Source organism: Anopheles merus, chromosome 2L (genome assembly GCF_017562075.2).
Source record: "Anopheles merus strain MAF chromosome 2L, AmerM5.1, whole genome shotgun sequence".
In the NCBI taxonomy this organism is placed as follows: Eukaryota; Metazoa; Arthropoda; class Insecta; order Diptera; family Culicidae; genus Anopheles; species Anopheles merus.
In genome coordinates, this window is record NC_054083.1 from 1738606 (window position 1) to 1744589 (window position 5984).

Genomic DNA, 5984 nt, shown 5'->3' on the forward strand with positions numbered 1-5984 from the left:
TTCCATTTCTCACACAACAATTTTGGTAGATGATAGAACACCTTCTGTTAAGACGGAAGCACTTTTACCGTATCCATCACGACAACGCAGCACTTTCTTTCTTTTTGGCTTAACGACGCGAACATGTCGACCTGTACAGGCTTTCGAAACTGATTTGCTACCACGCAGCCGGATAGTTGATCCTTGCTACAGGGGGACGGACCGTATGAGGTTTGAACCCATGACAGGCATGTTATTAGGTCGGACGAATTGATGACTATATCACGGGACCGCACAGCGTTGCCCTTTTTTCCTATTTATATCGTAACAAATAAATAATTGTTATGCTTTATTTCCGCTACAGCCGACAAACGTGGTCATGCTGACGTTATGTATAAATGCTTACAAGACTTATTCGTATCACCTAACCGGATAGTCAATCACTGGTTGGTGTGTGCTGGTTGGTGTGTGCTTCAGTGGTGCAAAAAAAAACATTAACTCTATCTTATCGTTGCACCGAAAGGTGCATGGCAGCGCCGAAAAGAATATAGCCATACCCTTCTACGCTCTCCTTTATACAGAACTGAGGCACCAAAGGCATCCCGAGAGGCTGGTCACGGTATTGATCATCATAATGCAAAACCCATCAATTGCACTCATTCAATACAAAGACGATCTATAGCTTAAAAAATATTTTGCCATATTTTATTGTTAATAATTGAAATAATAACAGATGTTGAACATGAAGAAAGTATAATAACATTTGAGTGAACACACAAATAACAATTATCATTACTTATCATTACACTTGCCTTGTTCATATTCAATTCAAATACCACTACTTCTTATAAGAGATAGGGTTTAAAAAACTAAAAGGTACAGGTATCTTATAAACATACTTAGTGAGAACATAACTATAAATGGTACATGGTAGCAGCAATTCCTATTTACTTTTTGTGCACGTGCAGCAGAATCCAGGGATGGACGCAACATGTTTCAGCGGCATACGGCTGGCCAGATCCTTAACGAACAGTCGCGAGATCAGATGGGCCGCCGGCTTCGTTACATCTGGCGGCATCTTAAACTGCAGCTTCATAATTTTACGGTACGATTCTTCATACGTGGTCGCCAAAAACGGGGCCTTAAGCCAGCACGCCCAAATTCCAGAGATCGACAGTTTTTGTGTGCGGCTGACCATGTACCATCTAGGGCGATAAATAGTCGAGCGAAACGCACAGCGTCGTACCGGAACAAGGTCGGCTCGTACACGGACCAACCGAAATCAGCTATCTTCAGATCACCACCGTGCCCCAGCTGCAAGTTTTCCGGATGATGTCACGATGTATCACGTTGCGCTCGTGCTGCACCATTGGCCGACGATGAATAGGTATATTTTTTTTACAGCATGCAAAGGACAGCGGCGAAACACGATGGCCGACGCATCCTCCGGATCATCTTTGGCGGTGAATTCGAGCATGGGGTGTGGATGCGAATGATTATCCACGAGCTTACTGAAGCCATATGGCGCACCGGACATGGCTGTTTGCGATGGCTGGAGCATGTTGTGAAGAAGGCAGCCTCGTGCCCCAGCAGCTAGGTGTTCGAGCGGCTCTCAGTTCGGTACTAGAAGCGAGGAAGCACAGCGAGTGCGATGGCTAGATCAGGTGAAGTAAAATCTCGAAGATCGTGTGCCTACATCGATGGGAAGCTGCAGCTAGCGACCAGGCATTCCTATCAAGAGATAGATGGAGAGGGAGAAAACCAAAATGAAACAATGTATAGGCAGTATTTTTACAACCAAATGAAAATGAGTAGGCCATGAGTAGGAATTGAACATATCAATCCATTAAGGTGTTTTTTTATACTTACGTTCGTCAAAAGTTTAAGACTGAAATGATTGACCATTGCTTGCAGGGGTTTGAGAAACCGATATAAACGAACTAACCGATTTATGTATTGGCATTTCTCGAAAAAGCCTTTGAACACGATAATCGTACCGATGCAATATAAAATACCTAAAAAGAGAAATTAATGGCAAGAATTTTTTATGATGAAATAGAACAAAATATATACTTTCTGTGATATCACCACGGTTGCGTGTCGTTTATTCCCACGTGTGCACGCGCATCCGCTCGGCCCAGTAACAGCAACCCAACACCGACGTATGATGCACCCGGCACTGCGGCGTAGGGAAATGCGCATCCGATCATAGTCTGCACTAACCAGCCAGTGAGCCATTCTGCCATCCAACCAGCCAGCCAGCCAGCCAGCCAGACAACCAGACAACCAACGGAGCAGGACAAGTAAAATATTTTTTTTAAACCCGCCAACACGCTCAACATTTACTTATCATGTAACATCACCATCTAATGCACATTGTTAATGAAACGTACGCACCATTATGATAAATGGGGAAGCAAACACAGCGGGCGAGAAACAATAAATACAAATGGAGAAACACCGTAAACGAGCAATTACCTACCAACGCGATCACTAATTCCTTACCTTTTGCACATTAGTGAAACATATTTGCTTCCGTAATAGGTAATCGAAAGAGCTTTAAAAAAACAAAACAAAATACACCGAATGTTTTCTAACCTGTTGTACACCATTTTATTCAACGGCACTGGTTTAAATCCTAATTATATCCTAATCCTAATACTGGTTTAATCCTAATCCTAATAACTGGCAGCAAGGTGGTTAACACATCACACCACAAAGAAAGGCTCTAACGTATAACATCCGGCACCTTTGAACAATGCTGGCTCATCGCCATTTATGCTGCATTTTGTTCTGCATAACATTACACAACGTTACTAGCATTAATCACCCTTTACACCTTAAATGTACACACAATCACTATATCACAACACTACACCGCTTCGCCGATCTCGATCTGCTTCTCCGGAGCGTCCGGAGCGCTTCTCCGTTGTTGCCTTATCCGAAGCACCATGGAGCAACTGCAACCGACCGACTGGATCATGTCCAAGTCGGTATCTGTAATACGACCTCCCTTCCGAAGCAACAGTCATTCGATCGTTCGTCTGGCATTAGCTGAAACTAAAGAAAGGAAAAAAACGTATGCTTGTAGTTATAATGCAACTCACCCGTGCATTAGAAGCATTTTCACGGCGACAAAGACTGTCGGTAACGTTTGCTGGATCTTGCTGTGCGCTTGCCAATTGAGTGCACATTTCGCATTGCTCATTACGTGGACATCAAGGTGGCCATCATACTGCCCGGCGACGACGGCTCCTTAAATATAGCGGATGAGCGCGTGGCTCGCCACCGATGGAGACATGTCGCGGCAGAAGGTGTACCACACGTTTATCGGCACGTCGTGCTGGATGGCGCCGGAGGAGATGGAGCGGGACCACGGATACGGCTTCTAGTCGTTCGGCATTACCGCGATCGAGATGGCGACCGGAACTGTGCCGTACCACAACTACCCGCAGATGAAGGTGATGATGCTGACGCTGCCGAACGATCAGTCCACGATCGATACCGACGCGGACAAGAAGGGCCTGTACCAGGCGTGCGGCAAGACGTTTCGCAAACTGATCACCGAATGATTGTAAAAGTAATTGTCCAAGCGTCCAACAGCGAGCGAGCTTTGTATGCTTTTTAACTATAGAAAAAAACCAGTGGTTAAAAAAATAAACGCGAGGAGTTTTTGATACCGTGCGGATTACGTTCATTATCAACTTACCTTGTTTTCCATGATCAAACATCGTTTAGTTTGATTGCGGGCATTCTTTCTTCCCTCTTTCTAACTATCGCCGGCTCAACACGGTTGCACAACAGCTGCATAGAAAATACCGCTTTAATTGATTTAATATTACAAACATTAGCTATGCTTTACTTACCCTAAACGGCTTTCAGGCGTGCGAAGTCGATTCTACCACCATTTATAATTTTTAGGCTGTTTATTGTACACATTACACACAACATTTTCATCACCGAAGTAGCCTTTTTTTAATCATTCGCCGTTGTACATCGTGAGAGCTATCGTTCGGTTCAAAATGTAAACAAACTGTATTTTTTGAAAATTTGACAGATTGCATGACCGATCAACCGCACACTATCTCGTTTTTCTTGTCAGGGCTGCTTCGATTGTCATAGGGGGGGCCTTAAAAAATCTTTTACCATTATTCCTTTACAATTCTGTTTTTTATTAATTGGCGTTTTATAGTAAACAATGCCAGCAAGGCGGAATATAGGTGTTGCAACTGCAACTCCGTCGGCTCCTCGACGGCGGCGAACAAGGTATAACGACCGTTTTATTAACGTACAAACTTTACTTTATTTAAAAAAGGATCGACCGATTATAAACTCACAAGCTTTTATTTTAGTAGTTTTAAAAAACGCGGTCTATCGTTCGCTAACTTTTAAAGAGACCGTTTGTTCTGCGCACGGTGTATTTATCCCTTTTTTTTCCGCGATGGCCGTTGCGCCATCGCGTTACGCAGCGAACGTTGCCCTTTCTGAAATGTTCGAAATTCGAAGATCGATCTTGTCACCCTATCTAAACGTCTAAACCTATCTCCTGTCATTTAGCTTGTTTACATTCCGCATGCCATAATAAGGGACACGCGGTTTGTCGGCACGGTTACTCGTAACATTCTCCCCCCGGTAAGTCGCTCTCAGCGACTTAGCTTCGTTGTGCCGACCTCCAATATAGCAACATTTACTGCCGGTCTATCTAACAAACCACTATTTGTCTGTATAGTTACGCGCCGCACTTGATTGTCAGCAGCTCGATACACCTTTACAATTCGTCCCCTAGGCCAGCAGTTCCGCGGGTTGTTTCCATCCGCAACCAATACCAAGTCGCCTTCATCTAATGGTTTCGTCTGCTTGTACCATCTCGATCGCTTCGTTAGTGTTGGTAGGTACTCGATTACCCATCTCTTCCAAAACATGTCTGCAAACTGTTGTGCTGATTTCCAGGATTTACGCACGGACGGAGTGGAATCGTCAAAGGGTAGCGGAGGCTTGCTTCCGTTCGAACTGCCTAAAATGAAATGATTTGGCGTTAAGGGAGATTCAGCTTCATCTTCGAGTGGAATTTCTGTCAGGGGTCGTGAGTTAACAATCAGCTCCACTTCACTCAACCTAGCCCGTAATAGCTCATCGGTGGGGTGATGAGGAAGGTCAAAGGAGGCAAGCGTCTTTTTTATTGATTGGATCAATCTCTCCCATGACCCACCAAAATGCGGTGCTGCAGGTGGGTTAAAAACCCACTTTGTCCCGGGTTGCACAAACTCTGCCATCAACCGGTCCACATCAATCAGTGCAGCAGCTTCCTTCAGTTCACGAGATGCGCCTACAAAATTGGTGCCTCTATCACTAACGAACTCCAGTGGCAGTCCCTTTCTAGCGGTGAAATTGCGGATCGCGAAAATACACGAGTCTGTAGAAAGACTATGCGCAACCTCGATGTGTATTCCTCTGGTAGTGAGGCAGGTGAAAATCACCCCCCAGCGTTTTTCGGTTCTTCTTCCGACTGCTACTATCATCGGTCCGAAGTAGTCGATCCCGGTGTAAGAAAATGGATGCTGGTAGGCAGCTAGCCGTTGGTACGGGAGGTCTCCCATAGCAGGATTTTGTGGAGCGGTTTTATATACCTTGCAGTATTGACAACAGCGTCTTACTCGGCTATAAGTGCTCTTGAGCTTCGGAACGTGATATTTAAGTCGAATTTCATTGAGTGCTGTTTGATGGTTCGCGTGCCGATATTTCTCGTGATACCAACTGATTATTAGTTCGGTGGCATAGTGGTTATTTGGAATTATCACCGGTCGTTTGGTGTCATCGCCAACCCACATGCATTTCTCGATTCTTCCCTTCATTCGCAGGACTTTGTGTTCATCGATGAAAGGGCTCAGTTGGTATAGCGGGCTAGTCTTTTTGAGTGGCTTTTTCCAAGGCTGACATTGTAGCTCGATATCGCTTAACATCCCGATTTCATCCGCATATTCGTCTCTCTGAGCTTGTCGATAGAT

General features: G+C 44.8%; 1 long non-coding RNA gene across 3 annotated transcripts; it reads right to left on the reverse strand.

Moving 5' to 3' along the window:
• Positions 1–1415: 1415 nt before the first annotated feature.
• On the reverse strand, positions 1416–4115 carry LOC121594464. Of its 3 annotated transcripts, none has more exons than XR_006004976.1 (6): positions 3846–4115; positions 3689–3783; positions 2485–3607; positions 2071–2345; positions 1849–1994; positions 1416–1710 (listed from the first exon to the last, which is right to left on the reverse strand). It is a non-coding gene; the product is annotated as an uncharacterized LOC121594464 (long non-coding RNA). The 3 variants fall into 3 exon arrangements; XR_006004975.1 differs by having other exon boundaries at positions 2068–2345; XR_006004977.1 differs by lacking the exon at positions 2071–2345.
• Between the last annotated feature and the right edge of the window lie 1869 nt (positions 4116–5984).